Genomic DNA, 17346 nt, shown 5'->3' on the forward strand with positions numbered 1-17346 from the left:
TGCTGTAAGAAAACACACACACACACACTTACTAAAAATCAAAATTAGTCGAGCAAGTGTTTGTCGCTTGCCAAATTCGTGTTGATCATGTACTTCAGTTCAAAAGTATTTAACTTAATCTAATCATACGAGGTTTCTCCCCCCACCAGTAGCACAGCGGAATGTCTGTGAGCTTACAACACTTGAATCCGGGTTCAGAAATCCGTGATTGGCAGAGCACAGATAGCACATCGTGTCGTTTAGTGTTTAACTTCAAACAAATATCTGTGTTTGTGTTTTCCTGTAGCAAAGCCACATTAGGCTATCTGCTGAGTCTACCGAGGGGAATCGACCCCTGATTTTAGCGTTGTAAATCCGAAGACTTATCGCTGTACTAGCGGGGAACAACAAATATCTTGTACACTTGAAATAAAAATATACAAATCGTTCTTTAACTTACTTGTTCAAGAAAGAACGTTAATTATATTTTTATTCAAAGATTTAGTGAAATTCTCAACTGAATATTTTAATCATCTAATCTGATTTTTTTTTAACTATAAGTGTAATTAATGTCATTCTATATGAGTGCGTATATGGACATTACCGAGTAAAAGCAAATTTACCGGCTGATTATAAGCTCTGGGGATATACGATTATTAATGCAGTTTTACCTCATTAACCCGTTCTTTTTATTCTATTACATCACATTCTTCATTAAATCTTCATTTATTTTCAACTCAATTAATATCGTTGATGTCAGATATAGAAAAACCTTCTTCCGGAGTTTAGGCTCTATGGAGTTATTTGTGTTGTTTGAAATATATCTTAATCTTGATCAATCCAGATACTATGGAAATAACTCGCATATCTTTGTTATTTGAAATTGTTGTTTGGCATTGATCAAATGTGAAAGAAATAAAAATACTCAATACATCTTACTATCTCAATAATGATTTGTAGCCATCCAATGGCTTAACGGTACATCTGAGGACTTATACCCATTGTGGGCAGAACACACGGCGTCCAGAGTGTTGCTTTATGTTTAGTTACAAACAAACGAATAATTGTAATTACGTGTTTTCACTAAGCACCAAGATTTCTGTGATCCACATTTAGGACTGTTGACAATATATCGGCAGGTTCAAAAATATTAAACTACCATAATTCGGTTTAAAAGGTAAAACTCTTGAACCGTATATGTACGCAACTAGTAGGGATACCTGGTAGTGTCAGACTTGAAATGTAACGCTTGAAATGGGGGCCAACCCTTCCACTGTTTTGAGCCGTAGCTTATGAACTGTTCATTCCAACCAAAAAATATTCTTATTACGCACAGTATTCAACGTCACTTTCGTTTGGTATTGATTTTATATTATTGAAATATTCGCTCAGTTGAACCATAATACTTGGAATTAAGGCTGTAAAATTAAAATTACTCCAAATTAGAATCATTTATTTGATTGCTCATAAATTTTATCTCAATCTTTGGAGAGTTACCTAAATTTTTCTATCAAATTTCATCGAAATTGTTTTGTTTGTTTTATGAATTTCGCGCAAAGCTACAAGAGGGCTGTCTGTCTAGCCGTTCTTAATTAAGCAGTGTATGTGTAGAGGGAATGCAGCTAGTCATCACCATCCGTCGCCAGTGCTTGGACTTCTCTTTTACCAATGAATAGTGGGATTAATTATAACGCCTCTACGGCTGAAAGGGCGAGAATATTTGGTGTGAAGGAGATTCGAACACGCGACCCTAATCACCTGGCCATGCCAGGCATAGATTAAAGAAAAGAGTAAAATTGCGTAGCCAAATCCAAGTTAAAGCAGAAACACATAGTAATGAAAATAATATAAACAATTTAATTAGTATTGTTTTATCAATGAATGAAAACAACTCCTAAATATCTTATTAATATATTCATTTTTGTAAACAAAGATTATTTTAAAATATTTATAATTCCAACATCTCTGCATTACGTTTTCCTGTGAGATGAATGGCAAGGGGAGTACATACTTCAATATTAGTTTAATAACGCATTATAACTTTTTTGCGATATTCTTTATAGGGAAACGTAATGCATGAACATTAATGTCAGTGTGAAAACTTGATTTATATGGATATTTATGCAATTTTGATAACTGAAAGGAATTCTTTAGTTTAATACTTTATAGAGGTGTATAATATTAAGCTGCACAATGAGTTATCTATTCTATCCTCAGAGCAGAGATAGAACTCTGAATTTTAGTGTTATAAACTCTTAAGTATATCGTTGAACCACTGGAAAGCAAATAGATGAGAAACCAAAACACCAATACGAATGTTTAAACTGTCTTATTAAGTTTAAAATAATCTTACAAACAAAAACATTATCTAATGAATATTATGAAAAAAGTATAAAGCTAAGTAGCTATTGATACTTCACATTTCGCGACACGATAAAGAGCTCAGTTGGTAAAGTATGCGCCTGGTGAGCATAATGTTTTATGTTCAAATCGGATGCCAAACAATAAATCGGGAAGGAAATAGAATGGAAAGCACAATTCTCATTTTGTGCTAGCCTAGTATGTTGCTGACCAATGCCTTATTTAGCGAGGGAAATCAGTGTATCGAAGCACGAAAAACGGTACAAACAGGATCCATGTCCTTCAAATGTATGGCGTAGGTCATTTCATTAATTAAAAGAAGTAGACTGAAACGATAAGACGATAAACGTTTATTGTTTGAAATGTGGTTAAAAACTGGTAATGTACCGTTAAGGAACATTTACTAATTATTAGTAGTATTGACATCTGCTCTCTGAGCCCCCAGCAATATAGAATCCAATTAGTAATTAGTGGGGCCCGGCATGGCCAGGTGGGTTAAGACGTTCGACTCGTAATCTGAGGGTCACGGTGGATGTAACATAAGTAAAAGCGAACTGATTTGATTGGAATAAACATGCTTATAAAGATATGCAGCTTCTACATTAATGGCTAAGTTGTTAAGGAACGTTACTCGTAATGAGAGAGTTGCGGGTTCGAATTCCCATCACCAAACATGCTCGCCCTTTCAGCCGTAAGGGCGTTATAATGTGACGGTCAACCCACTATTCGTTGGTAAAAGAGTAGCCCAAGAGTTGGTGGAGAATGGTGATGACTAGCTGCCTTCCCTCTAGTCTTACACTGCTAAATTAGTGACGGCTAGCGCAGATAGGCCTCTAGTAGCTTTGCGCGAAATTCATAAAACAAACAAACAAATTAGAGGTCGTGAAAAGACATTGAAATAGAGCAGAAATAACGTTCAATGCCTCGTGTTTTCATATTTATATCAAATTAAAAACATTTCTTTTTATCACTTGCATATTAGCGATAATGTTTTTTCCATTACTCCGTCAATACGCTTCTAAGTTTCTTGTTTGTACATAGTATATGCGTATTTATTGCTTCATTAATATTCTTTGTATAAACTCAACTAAGTTGACTAGCTCGTTTGCTTGCTCTAAAGTTCAATGTGCTATGAAAAAAAGTGATCCACATCTAGTTTAGAGCTACCACTGTTAAAGAATTTTGAACTAAAAATTGAAAACTTTAGGGGTTGTTCATTTCTGACAATATATCTCCTTTTCTTCTTATAGTTTAGGTAAACAATGGCCTTATAAACAGCATCAACCTTGTTTATATCACAGTGTATTCTCAAGCACCATTTATATGTTGTTGTTCTATGTCAAACCGAAAAACATAAAAAGAAAAATACTTTTTGTCCAGGATATCCTGAACTAGGGCAGTCAAACAAATACTGACTATAAATAATGTCGAGCGGTTGGTTATATTATAAGACTTTTAACTAATTCCAAAAGATAATTATGAAACGCATGCTGAACAAATATCTCAAAATTACAAAACACTGATTTTTATGTGTATAGTAGTGTAGATAATAACAATAAACAAACCTGTATGTATAGCAATAAGTAAAGACAACAATAATTATATGAAAAACAAAAAAGGAAACCATTTTAATAACCATTTAATTAACCATTGAGCTTCTGCAGCGATAATTTAAAATAAAAGTTATAAATACACACAAACACACATACAAATGTTTAGATTAAATTCTTCTACTTTTTGATGGAGATTATCAAATCTTTTTTCACAAACATCCACTTACCAGTGGCATGTCTCCGGACTTACAATGCTAGTAAACAGCTTTCGATACCTGTGGTGGGCCAAGCACAGATACCCCATTGTGTAGATTTGTGCTTAACTTTTTACACACACGCACACAAATATCCCATCGACCTAAATACCCACGAAACTACACAATTTGTCTACACAAACATCACATCGAACTAAAAGCCCAAGGAAGTATAAAATCTGAACATACAAACATCATATCAACTTAAAAGCCCACGAAGGTATAAAATGTTTTTACGCAAACATCCCATTAACCTAAAAGCCCATAAGACTATACAATCTATCTCCACAAACATCTTATCGACTAAAAAAACCCAGCTGTGCTTTCATAACTTTACCGTAAACTGTATAAAACGTAATTACGGTATCATTAAAAAATAATATCCGCCTTCTTGAATTATAGTCTCGACGACAGCTTGTTTTTCGAATAAAAAACATAAAATCAACTTTACCAAGGTAGATTGAAGAGAATAAACTAACTGACTGCAAGTTCGATGACATATAAATACGTTTTAACCAACCTTGCAAGTGTCGACATGGCCCGGCATGGCTAAGTGTGTTAAGGCGTTCGACTCGTAATCCGAGAGTAGTAGGTTCTAATCCTGGTCGCACCAAACATGCTCACCCTTTCAGCCGTGGGTGCGTTATAATGTTATTGTCAATCCCACCACTCGTTGGTAAAAGAGTAGCCCAGCAGTTGGCGGTGGGTGGTGATGACTGTCTGCCTTCCCTTCAGTCTTACACAGTTAAATCAGGGACGGCTAGCGCAAATAGCCCTCGAGGAGCTTTGCGCGAAAATTCAAAACAAACAAAGCAACTGTCGTTTTCAAATAAACGTTTTTCAAAATGCATAATTAGTGACGAGTCAGTGTGATTTGAAACTTATGTAATGGAAAATAAATAATCAGTTTTATTAGGCGTTTCATGTATTGTAATTAATCTACACATGTTTTTGCCACGGAGTAATTATTCAACTTTAGGACGATGGTGTATTGTTTCATTGGATATTTTATGTATTGGCCAGTCTTTCCTAAATTTAAGGACAACAACCGAAAAATTGTTAGCATTTTTTTAAAAATTAAGTCAGTTTCTGTGGTTGGACAGACTGAATATTCTAATAATTTAAAATGAGTTTCGATCACGCTTAAACTTAAATGTATCGACAATGAGTCTTGTGTTTAGTAATATTGTACGTCGTTACTTATATGTATTAATATATTTAATATATGTTTATAATATATTTGGCAAAATTTACACTACTCACTACTAATATAAATTCTAATCCGTGATGACAAAAAACCCACTTGTAGGGAAAAATATATATGTAAAAACGGCTGGTGTGGGTTGAGAAAATTGTATTTGGAGGAGCGAACAATGTTTCAACCTTCTTCGATCATCGTCAGGTTCACAAACGATGATATATATAATATAAATTCTATTGTCATTTTATCTTAAAATGTGCTTGTTTGTAAATACAAAACTTCAAAGTGAGTCTCCTGTGTTGTGCCCATCATGGATATTGAAAAATTAAACGATTATAACGTCATAAGATCTCGGATTTACCATTGAGCCAGCAGGATGTTGAAATTAAAGAAATAAATACATCGTATTGGCGTTATCCAAAATTATTCAATTGCTAAAGTAATATATAATACCTTATATTCTAAAGGTCCAAGAACATTTATGTAAACTGTGTAAGGAAACATGTTTAAAAAAAATCGTTTTTTTTTTTATTTAGGGATGCTTAAAAAGAACAATAACGGCAAAGGAAAGTTACAATTGTTTTGGTTAGGTTCATGACCCGGTATGGCCAAGCAGTTAAGGCATTCGAATCGTAATTCGAGGGTCGAGGATTCGGATACCCGTCACATTAAACATGCTAGCCCTTTTAGCTGTGGAGGCCTTATAATGTGACGACCAATCCCACTCTTCAATGGTAAAAGAGTATTTCAAGAGTTGGTAGGGGGTGGTGATTACTAGCTGCTTTCCCTCTAGTCTTACACTGCTAAATTAGAGACGACTAGCACAGATAGCCCTCGTGTAGCTTTGTGCGAAATTCAAAACAAACAAACCAAAGTTCATAATTCTAGTTACCAACTAAAGTTACCGCTTCCTCCAAAATACATAATACTCCGTATGAGAATGTGATATCTGCCAATAACAGATTATTGTGTTTGTTAACTGTTTAATGTCTTAGAATGAAATAAAAACATTTACTAATATTATTTATTTAATTCCCAATGAATGTTCAATAATAAATAGCCCCTTTTTAAATGCTGAAGAAAAGAAATATAGTTCACAAACAATTTTATGTTTTCAAAGTAAAGTATTTGAAACTAGTGTCATAACAAACATGTTATCCTCGCCTCACATAAAAAATTTAGTTACGTGCTATGGCTAGTTTACTTTAATTTTTCCAGAACCATATTTTCAGTTAATGATAAAGCTACACGTACTCCTGCTGATACAAAAGTAAGTCTACGGATTTGCAACCCTAAAATCAGGGGGTCGATTCCTCTCGGTGGACTCAACAGATAACCCGATATAGCTTTGCTATAACAAAACACACACACAAAGCTACACAACTGGTAGTCAAAATTGCATTGTCAAAACGTGGTTTCTAGCCTTTTTAGTACGTAAACATGTACGTGTGGAGAAATTAGGAAGTGCTCAAATATTTTCTTATGACTTTTCATCTAAAATATGTCGTTTTATTTATTAACAAAAGTTATCTTTTTAAAAAAATTCAGTCAGAAACAAATATTGAAATTTTCAGTATACCACGATATTAGAGTGTTTTAATAAATAAAGTAAACTGTAAATTTACAGAAATGAACAGAACTTAAGTTTAAAAGTTTAATAAACTTTTGAATTCATATTCAACCTTCCATTGTTGCTACCGGTTTATTGCTTAGCGCATTAAAAATAATTTAAAATTGAGTCTCTGCTTTGATAACAATGGTGAGTGAATTACTATATAACTATTTTACTAGTACACATTTTCTTATATATAAATTATTTGTATACACAGACGATTTATCAAAATTGATCATAAATATTGTGATTGTAACAGGAGAATAATTAATAATTTAGATGTATTGACCAAATTTATCGGACGTCAAACGTTGTGTAGCAGAAACCCTGATGATCCATAAAAAAGAGTAAGTGACAGAAAGCTTGCAATAAGGTAGCGAATGGAGAAACCATTATGTAAATAATAACATGATACTTAAAAGAAAATAAAAACCGGGAAATATTATTAATTTTCTGCGAAATTTATTAACATACTATTATATTTGTATGTAAATTTTGGCTTACATATTTCTATAAATTGTCCATTACAAGAAAATAAGTTTGAAATGTGATGCAGCAGAAATGTTAAGAGTAAACTGGTAAAAATAAAATGAATATGTATTAAAGATGCATAATGCAATCAATCTTCTCTTTGAGTTAAAACATCATTTATTATAATGCAATCAATCTTCTCTTTGAGTTAAAACATAATTTATTTCTGATTTTGCTTTCGACTTAGAACAGTGAACTTTAATGTTTAGTGTTTTAAATTAAGAACTGAGTTAGGTACTGCGCTTTCATTATACCCGATATAAACTGGAATGAACTTGATTAATAGATCCGTCAGACACTCTGTGAGGTTATCCACAAATGCAAACACAACTGTAGACAATATAGCTAGTATACGTAACTTTATAAAGTGATTAACGTCATTTTGGTTACTTGTTTCCTTTATTATTTTTCTGTTTCCGTATTGTTTGCCTATTTTATAAAGCTTTTTTTTTTGCATCGTTCATGGTATGTTCATAAAAATATCAAAGTCATCATATTATGTTCAACCGTTTACATATTTTTTATAGATTACTTTAAAGAAGTAATTTATTTTTTTTTTTTTTTTTTCCAAAGCAGAAGACAAATTACGATATCAGGATGCAAACGATGTAGATATCAGACAAAAAGATGAATTACAACTATTTCATCTGATAATGTAACATAAAACATCTTTAAGTGGAGTAAGCCTGAAGTTATAAAATTACAGTAAAAGCCACACAATATAAGTTATTATGCTAAAGTGATTACATATTGGTAAGGTACTATCAACAATTGTTAGTGTGAATAACTATTGGTGAAGTTCCATGAAAACTCTTGATTGGTTTCAAAGGTAAACACAACCATACAATCAAAAGAAGGTTAAGTCTTCATGATGTGTATTATAGTATGACGAATATCTTAACAACGGACTTATTTATTGTGATGTTAATCTAATAAAATAAATCTTACTGAACTTTAAAGACGACTCCATAGGAGCTCTATACTTGAGTATAGCTTATAGTTGTGTTACAATTGTGTGATTATAAATGATTTTATACCCTGAGATATTTAAGATGGTTAAACTTTGAACTTGGAATCTTTACCCTTACAGTCCAGCTTTATTACATTATTATACAAATGGTTCGTAATATCAGTACTATTATACATCTTATTATCTGAATATAGTTTGAGGTCATTTAATCTACTACAAAGCTTACATTATTCGGTACATTGGGTTAAAGGCTGGTTGCTATACCATTTAATAATAATTTTGAAAATAGATATACTTTTTAATGATTGTCTTCATTTTTATCACCAACTTTAAGAGAATAACTCCTAGTCGTTTGCCTGGCTGTCTCTAATAACCTATTCTGTTCAGCAACGATAAATATGTATCTTTGAATTGTGTATATGTTCTGTTCCTATAACTCCATCTTCTGTTCTCAGTATACACTTCGTACCCTTATTTTCTACATCATGCTACACATAAAGTACTAGTTGGTCTTGGCATTTTCAGAATGTAGTTAAATTTATCGATTTTAGGATAGTGCTACGTTACGTTTTATTTTTTTACAAAGGTTAATTTTAATGGCGCTAATTTTGAGTTTGCTCTGTTTATGAAAGTATATAAAAGAAAGATTTCGAAAATGAATTTCAAATAAGAACTTTTCATTCATGATCGGTTCTACAATCTCTAAGATGTTCATGAATTATATTTTTTAGTCTTTATACAATTATGTATTTGTTGGTTTTATAGTTAATATATCATTGAGTATTTGATGGCTTAATAGTCTCTGTACCATTATGTATTTGTTAATTTTATAGTTACTATACCATTGTGTATGTGTTGGTTATGTTGCCACTGTATCACTGTGTATTTTTTGGTTTTTATAGTCTCTATACCATTGTATATTTGTTGGTTTTGTAGTCACTATATCAATATATATTTGTTGGTTTTGTAATAATTATACCATTGTGTATTTGATTGTGTATTTTTTTGCTTATATTGCCACTGTATCATTGTGTATTTATTGGTTTTTTATAGTCATTATATCATTATATATTTGTTGTTGATTTTTATAGACACTCAACCATTGCGTATTTGATGGTCTTATTTCTATAAACTAACTGTTATAACATGGAATGTCTAAAACAGTTAGAATATTTATAACAACATATAGTAATATGTTTTAATGCAACTTTAGGATGTGTAGTGACTCTATTCGGCACTGTGGAATTAGTTTGGTTTGTTTGTTTTGAATTTCGCACATAGATACACGAGGTCTATCCACGCCGGCCGCCTTCAATTTAGCACTACAAGCCTAGAAGCAAGGCACCTAGTCATCACCACCCACCGCCAACTGTTGGACTACTCTTTTACCAACGACTAGTGGGATTGGTGGGGCCATTATTACGCCGCGACCCTGAGATTACGAGTCGAGTGCCTTAACCACCTGGCCATGCTGGGCCGTGGAATTAGTTCAGCCATACAAGTTAACAATTTATGAGAATCAAATACATTGAATAATTCGAATTTATTTCTTCCTTAAACTTAGAAAGCGTAATTGTATAAACTGTAAATCAACAAACACTTGTTACATTTTCCAGCACACAAGATAAGTGAAATTGGATTTAAATATGCAGCAAGTACACAGAATAGCTCATTAATTCTACATTAATATTTAACACTATTCTAAGCTAAAATCGTTCAGTCTCTGCTGTGAATACAGTACCGATAGTACATTGTATAAGAATGCGCTTAAAACAAACAATAACGTGAAATTAAACCAGTTATTATCTTATGAACACGAATATTTTTTCTCAATTATTCTAAATTAATTTTTCTTTATTTTCTAAATTTTAATTAAAATGTAAATATATTTGATAATAAGATCTATCTTTAATTCGGATATTCTGGTAGTCAAAAAGAAAAAGGAAATATGTGTTAAACGTTTACTTGTTACATCTTCTTAACACAGAAAATAAGATTTTGTTGAATCATCAAAAACTCGATAAACCACATTCACATAAATAATAAACAAACTTAAAAGACTTACTTATAAATAAAATATTATAGAGTGTCTTAATACAGATCACAAGTTAAATGAGTTTTTAAATGAATAAAGTTTTCAAGTTATATATTCCATACGAAGAGGAAATGAAGTACCAGATAATTTTTGTTGAATAATGTATATGTTTTTCTTATAGCAAAGCCATATCGGGCTATCTACTGAATCCACCGAGCGGAATTGATCCCCTGATTTTAGAGTTGTATTGTTGAATAGACTATAACGTATTCGATAAACATTTTTTTTTTAAATAACAAAGAATGACTAATGAATAAAGGATTACAAAACCGCACACGCGTTTGTTCATTTTCTTAGTGTCGTGAACGTAACCCATTGTTACGCCTAAATAACATCAGTTTGTTTTTTTTTTTTTTTTAAATTTCGCGCAAAGCCCTATCTACGCCCCCCGTTCCTAATTTAGCACCCGCCCACCGCTGACTTTTGGGCTACTCTTTTGCCAACGAATAGTGAAATGGACTTTACCTCATAACGTCCTCACAGCTGAAAAGGCGAGCATGTTTGGTGTAGTATATTACGAGTTTTGTGCCTTAACCACCTGGTCATACCGGACAGTGTAGAGTTAGGTACAAGGGTTTCTTATTAATTTAATTTGCTATTTTCTTTTTCTTATAAACTTTCTTTTTTACTTATTGCTACAACAACCTGTTTTCTAATGTGATCATCTCTTGACACTACTTTCAAAAAGTAAGGAATGATTTATTTATATTGTTTCTGTTATTTAATCGTTTCAGTTTCACATCAGTAGTTATTGATAAATCACTGATAACCTATTAGTAATATTATAACGCTACTAACATTTATTTGAGAATCTCCCATTTAAAAAAAAGCTGTCAATGAATAATTATTGTTGCACCATCCACTTTTATTTATGTTTCTTTTTAGATTTTGAATACCCACCCTTTTATTGATAAAAATATTTAGTTATATTTATTATCGCATTAAAGGATTACAACAGTGAGGAATGAGTCATATTCTGCAGGACTAACAGAATTATTCAAGTATTTTGCTTCCTAGTGGCACAACAGACCTATAACGCTAGAAACCGGGTTTCTATACTCGTGGTTGGTAGAAAACGGATAGCCCATTGTGTGGCTTTGTAATCAACTACAATCAAAAAATCAAATATTTTGAAAGATCACAGACACTTGATAGTGATATTTTCACCTAGACGTTAAATATTTTATCCAGAAATAAGGTAATTTAGGTAACTACAAAGACAAATCAAGTATATTAAACGATTAGATATAGTCCTTACTGATATTTTCTCCTACGCTTTAAATGATTTTATTCCGAAAAAAAATAATTTAGCAAAGTCGATTTTTTTAACATTTCATATCCTTACAATAATAATGGGGTTTGTTCGTAGTTAGAAACACAGCTGTATAATGGGTTTTCTGTACTACTTCTACCTAATGAATCGAATGCTAAATATTAGTGTTACCATACGTTTCACTGAGCCATTGAGGGTCATATGAGTTTGAAGCTAATAATTTGTCGGTAACAATTTCTTGTTCGTTCACTTTCCAAATATAAACATTTCGAAGTAAAGATGTGTTGTTCGTATACATATATATATATATATGTATGCAGTTATAAACATCATACAAAAGCTTAAACTAATACAAGTAATTCGTGAGAAAATTTTGAGGTTAAAAGTTTGTTATGAAACGAGTTTGTTTGTTTTTTCTTTTCTTGTTTTGTGCGCTCACGTTTGTTGTAATTTCTAAGGTACGTTCTGTGTACATTGGAAACTAAGATGTAACAACATAGATAGGGAATACTCGAAGTAAGATGTCATGTACACCTTTGTTAATTATACTAGCTCAGAAATCGTTATTACTACATGGAACTCCAGACAATTAAAGTTGTCGACACGTGCGTTTTTAGAAGGAAGTCTCAAAGTTTTTGGAATTGCCCGAAGAAGACAATGTTTGAATCATTATAGGTTTATCTAAGTGGCGTTTATTCTAAAGCATTTTAAGTACAAATGTGCAGAATAATATTAATTTAAAAGAATCTGCTACTAGAAACTTTAAAAATAAATAGCTATTTAACGACTTTACACCTTAAATTCTATTAGTCTAAGTTCATCTTCCATCATGGTCAGTATAATGGGTATAATAACACACTAATATTTGACACTTTAATATCCATAGTATCAAGCTTCGGCAGCAGATGCTAAGATCAATATTAGACCACATATTTTTAATCAACTTTCCGCATACTCTGCATTGCACATGAGAATCAGGTATTAAGAGAATGTTATGACAACTCAAAGTCACAAAAGGTCATCAAAGATGCATCAGGAGACTTGACAGGAACTCGTGAATATAACTACTGTTATTTCGGTTTCTTCAGCTGTCTGTCTCGTAAGACAGTCGTTCAGGATGAAGTGTAACTGGGTACTTGTGAACCTTTGGATTATGAGCCTTCGAACTTAAAATCACTATTTATTATCCAGTTAATGGTACCATAAGAGATGTCCATTTGCATCTATCTTTCTAGGCGACATATTCACAAAAAAAAACTCTTTTTTTTTTTCCTTCTTGGGATACCCTGTGACAATACCAATTTCACTATCAGTAATTTTAAAATTCTTGTCTATCACGAGAATCTAAAAAGTTGAAGAGAAACTAAAGTTTCTGACCTCCTCTGGTTATATTTATTTTCCCTTCGAGAAATAAAATATATTTAACCTAAATTCTTACCATGCTTTGAATTGAATTAGAATATTGTTTTGGGTTGGACGGCTATATTTGGTATTTATTACTTTGAAAATGTAGATGTAACTCGGGGGTGTGGTATAGGCGTCCGTTATTATTCGAAATACAATTGCGTGAGTGTGTTTCTCTTCTAAAGAGAACAATGTTGTGTTCTTTGGTTCTAAATCGTTTGACAATACAGTTACTCAAAAGTAGACTACATCATAAAATAGCAAGAAATTGAACCTTGATCGAATCGTACTTGTAGAATGATAAAGAATGCATGAGCTGAATATCTATATTAATAATTTTGTTTTGAACTTAAATTCTGAAAATAAGTATTAATTTATTACAAACTACAGTTTTTACAGTAATAAAGAAAGTGTTTAATACAGATACGATGGTGTGAGCATTCTCAAATACATAAGTTCTAACGGTATATAAGGTTTTAGTATTTAAATTTTAGACATGATAGAGGTTACTATGCACGTGCGTATTTAGAACGCTAAGAATCTAAGTCAAAAATTCATAACAAACCTCTAGTTTCACCCAAATTATGTCTTCTTAAAACTCTTTATTCTATAAGTTTGGTAAATATTTCAGATGGATTTTGGAACCTTTTTGTTTTAAAATCAACTCCTAAATAAGAAAGACTTAACATCTCCTACATCACTTACACAGTTTAAACTGTAACGTAACTATATATAGCTTTGATGTCGAAAACCTATTTCCTCATATCCCTTGTCAAGAAGCAATGCTGCTCACTCCAGAAATTATTTCACAAGACACCGGAAATAGAATCAACACAAAACTGGAACATCTGTTACAGCTAGCAACATTTATTTGCTTTGAATACAGAGATTCGTACTTATTCCAGTAACACGGACTTGCCATGAGGTATTCATTATGAGATACGCTGGTCACTATTTTACCTGCATTGTTTGTAACAACATGTCATAGTCACTTCCTTATATAAACTCACATTTCTGCTCAGATATGTAGATGACGTTTTAGCGGTTTTATTTGTTACGATGAACAAAAGTTCCTTCAACGCAGAAAGAACCTATACAAAGACATATAATACGCAGTTGGAAATGAAAATAACTGGACAATAATTTCTTTAAACGTTAACATCACATGAGCCACCCAAGGCTTCACCACTAAATTTAAACATGGTTTTCTAATCACGTAATCTACCAAAATCTAGGCACTCTAAAAAGCCTCCTAAATTTGGCATATATTACATGCACTACAGTAAACATCGAGGCAGTAACTGCGCACTTAACGCAGTTAACTAACATAAACCAGTATACTATTACTGTAGGTTTAGAAATTACTAAAGTATTTAAAAAATATATACTCCAAACATTAAAGAAAACATTATGCTGTATATGGTGAATATTAACAAACCTCCATCAGAAATTTGAAAATTACTAGCATAAAAATATAACCTTAACATAATGATTGAATTATTTTTCACCCCAGGTATGAGAACATTTAGAAAGTAAAGTGGACCAATTGTCAATCTTCTTACATGAGTAAAAATGAACGTAACTTGAGCATCAGGTTAAAAAAATATATAGATACACAAAAACCTTCACAAGTCCCTTAAAATACAAACAAAAACAACTACAGTTTTTCCCTACAGAAAGCAGTTATACTAAACCATGAACATAACATAAACGGAAAATAAATCAAAGCCTTATTACCAAAGCCAAACAATCCCACAATTAGCAACTACAAAGTCACATCCTTTATTGTTATTTTCCCAAACAATCCCAATCGTATACTAATACTTTGCACATTTTCATATATATTTATGTTTTTTGTTATTGTTTTGTTTTATGTTCAACTCTAAATAAATAATATATCAATTCAAGCGTATTGATATGCACGTGTATAAGTAACCACTTTTAATTATGAAATTCAAATATTTAAACCTTCTTTGCCATTAAAACCTGTTCTCCTGAGAGTGACTACACAAGTGATCGAAACGTTATATCTGTTTTAAAACTTTTCTTCTTGGTGTAAAAGATATAACTTGTAATAAAATAATAAGTACATGTGTGTGTGCATGCGCGCTAAATATGTCGTCCATGGCGTTACTTATTGCGTGTCTGTGACGAAGTGCCACTGTGTTAACTTGTGCAAAATGTTTTCAGTTTGTTTGTTTTTTAATTTTGCGAAAAGCTAGACGATTGTTATCTGCGATAGGCGTCCGTAATTTAGCAGAATAAGACTAGAGGGAAGGAAACTAGCCATCACCACCCATCGTCAACTTTTGGACTACTCTTTTTTCCAATGAATAGTTAGATTGACCGTTACATTATAACATCTCTACGGCTGAAAGAGCGAACACGTTTAGTGGACCGAGGATTCGAGCCCACGATTCTCAGAAATTTTAGAAAAACCAAAAAATCCAATATAATATTAATTTATATACCAAAGAAACCTTTCTTGGTAAATGAGACTTAAAGAAATGTAAAAATATTTTTCAGTTACAAGAACGCAGATAACATATACAGTACACCGGATCTAACGTTTCTTATATACTTAAGTTTTTATTGCAAACAGGATACTTGTTAACCTTCACGTGTTTTCAATATGAAAGCAGTGCTCAATGACTAGAAGTAACATGATATATATTTTATTCATATTAACTGTGCACTCGCTTACAATATATCAAATACAAATACAATATATCAACCTATCTCTTATTAAGTGTCATATATATGTTTAGTATTGGTCAAAATGTTTCTGTGCTGTTCTATATTCATGTTACTTCCTACGTAAATGGAACAATTATTAAGTAATTGCTCGAGTAGTAACAAAAAAGTTGGCGTATGATCTGACAAACATCTTCCAGTTGTTATTCTAGTCTGTATAAGATGTTTGGAGTATTTGTTCGTCAAAACACATGCTCACCTATGTTGAATAAAATTATATGTTGCTGGTATAATTTTTCTCGAAACATATTGATGTTTTGTTCAGACCATTTTTTTTTTGTACTTGGTGTAGAGTCGTGCCTCGTCAACTGACAGATGTTCGACTTTCCAGAAATAACATACTGAATTGTACATATTTCTATAGGTGTGTGAGCAAATATATTGCTGTTCTAACGAAACCTTCATGATGTTCGTATAGCATGTCTTATTATACAAATGACGAATTTAGATGTTTAATATAACATGTACTTCTCAGTTTGACAGCACTAAGTGAATTTGTATTCCATCTTAATAATGATGTTTGTATTTATCACAAAATATCCAAACATTTCGGCCAAGACCGTACATTACTTGTACTTATTTGGCTTGTGACTATATTATTAGTTAGATAAGTTACCTTCAGTCTTCATAGATAAAAATTAGATATTTCGTCGGCATTTTTTAAATTACTTTAAAAAGTTAACATTGTGTTTGTTTTGTAAGAAACGTGTACGAACTAAGAGATAAGCTGATAGATAAGAACCAAGTTAGAGACAACAAAGCGTGCTTAATACATAAATTTAGGAATGATAAGTGCTTTTTCGAAAATAGTCGATTGAAAAGGCTGTTGTCGCTACTTATATGGACATGATAGTGAAAGCTGCGTAAATAGATAGGCACTTCTTAAACTTTAAACACACATTTATTTTTGTATAAAATATTTCAAATTTACAAAAATGTTGGTATGTTTGCATCATTTTCTGTCAAAAAGTGGACAAATATTCTATGAAAACTTTTAAAAAGACATTTAATATCTTCGTACATTCATATAAAGCTTAAACATTTGATGGACTACTTGTAAGTAGGAAGGAGTTAGACTTCTGTACATTTGTTTACATTCTTATAACCTATATCATTGTGAACGTCGTATAACACTCTCATTGTTTTTATACGTCAGTGAATTTTTAGTAGTAAAAATCAAAGTGTATGATAAAAGATGTCGGGCTAATGTGTACAAAACTTTCTCTGTATTACTGCTAATCAGTATGGAAGATACGATGGTTGTTTCTTTTTTTTTCTATTTGTATATAGTTCTCGTTTCCCATACTAACTTTCTTAATTCGAGTTCTATATCTCCAATCTATTTGTTAATCAACATGA

Source organism: Tachypleus tridentatus, chromosome 1 (genome assembly GCF_004210375.1).
Source record: "Tachypleus tridentatus isolate NWPU-2018 chromosome 1, ASM421037v1, whole genome shotgun sequence".
Classification (NCBI taxonomy): domain Eukaryota; kingdom Metazoa; phylum Arthropoda; class Merostomata; order Xiphosura; family Limulidae; genus Tachypleus; species Tachypleus tridentatus.